This window comes from Gekko japonicus, unplaced genomic scaffold, assembly GCF_001447785.1.
Source record: "Gekko japonicus isolate JY-2015 unplaced genomic scaffold, Gekko_japonicus_V1.1 scaffold22105, whole genome shotgun sequence".
Classification (NCBI taxonomy): Eukaryota; Metazoa; Chordata; class Lepidosauria; order Squamata; family Gekkonidae; genus Gekko; species Gekko japonicus.
In genome coordinates, this window is record NW_015196341.1 from 70 (window position 1) to 1,582 (window position 1,513).

General features: G+C 42.1%; 1 long non-coding RNA gene across 1 annotated transcript; it reads left to right on the forward strand.

The window, feature by feature from the left end:
* Positions 1 to 303: 303 nt before the first annotated feature.
* Positions 304 to 1,043, forward strand: LOC107125029. Its single transcript, XR_001483009.1, has 3 exons — positions 304 to 406; positions 526 to 579; positions 989 to 1,043. It is a non-coding gene; the product is annotated as an uncharacterized LOC107125029 (long non-coding RNA).
* The last annotated feature ends 470 nt before the right edge of the window (positions 1,044 to 1,513 follow it).

The window sequence follows — 1,513 nt, forward strand, 5'->3', positions numbered from 1 at the left end:
ATCTTGCCTCCCCCTTCATTTCGTGGAGACTTTGCCTTGAAGGATGGCATTCTCCGCCATCCCTTGGCAACGAGATTTGTATCAGAGTTGGTATGTTCACAAAGAACCAAGTCCAAGAAGTGAAAAAAATAAAATAAAGAAATATCTTCGTTAGGCCACCTTTTGGCTCTGTACCTTGTGTTGAAATGCTTGTTAGGATGTTGGTACACAGTGTTTTGAAGAGCGTGTTAATTGTTCTTACAGTGGTGAACTTGGAATCTTTAATGGTCAATAACTTGCTATGTCTTGTAACTACTAGGGCCCTGATGGGCAGCCAGGTGTGAAAGGTGAACCCGGAGAGCCGGGTCAGAAAGGAGATGCTGGATCCCCTGGACCTCAAGGGCTTGCAGGCTCCCCCGGACCCCCAGTAAGTGAAAAAAAGAGAGAGAGAGAGAGAGAAAGAATAGGAAACAAACACTTGGTTTGTACCAGTTTCATGAACTGAATATTTCTCTTTATTCAATAAACTTTCTTATTTCTGTTTAGGGTCCTTCTGGGGTACCTGGACTGAAAGGTGGCCGAGGCACAAAGGGTCCTCCAGTAAGTAAAATAACTCTCTAGGATTTAAATGTTACCTGGAACCAGTGTTCCCTCTAAGCTGAGTTAGTGTGAGCTAGCTCACAGTTTTTCAGCTTCCGGCTCACAGATTTTTGTCTTTGCTCAGGAAGGGATGGCTCCAGAGCCAACTAATTTTTGCAGTAGCCAAATCGCTCGCTCAGAACTTTAATGCCAGTAGCTCATAAAACAGAATTTTTGCTCACAAGACTCCACGGCTTAGAGGGAACATTTGGAACTATGTGCTGAGCTTTATTCAGATTCCATTGTTTATTTCACTATTACCATAAATCTGCATTTCACATGTGATGATTAAACGGATTGTGTCATATGTTTCTTGATATGGCCAGAAGGTGTTGCCAACCCCTGTGTGAATGTATATATATTTTTTCAGGGTGCTACAGGATTCCCGGGATCTGCTGGACGAGTTGGACCCCCAGGACCAACTGTAAGTCGAGAGCTTATTCTGATGCATTCACGAAAAAGCTTATTGAGGAACATGCATTCTGAATTAAAGCTAAAATTAAAGCCAAAATTTTGTAGATGAAATTTTATTATCGGTAGTCTGAACTTATCCTTGATTTATTTAAAACATTTATATCCCACCCACCTCCAGTCGAAAAAGGTGTTCAGAGTGACTAGCAACAATAGTGTAAAACAATGTAGCTGAAATATCAGTATGGGGCAGTAAACAGAGTTGTATTCAGACTAGGGATATCGGGTTCAAATCTCTGCTGTTGCTGACTGAGTGATTTTGAGTCAGTCGTTATCCCTCAGGCTCACCTACCACACATCTGCACAGCAGATTTTGAAGGACTTTGGGGAGGATAGGTTGTAACTTCTGGGTGACTCTCTAGGCTTTCCCCTAATCTAATTTACCATAGACTCTTTGGAGATTCCTAGATAGTCACTATGAAGG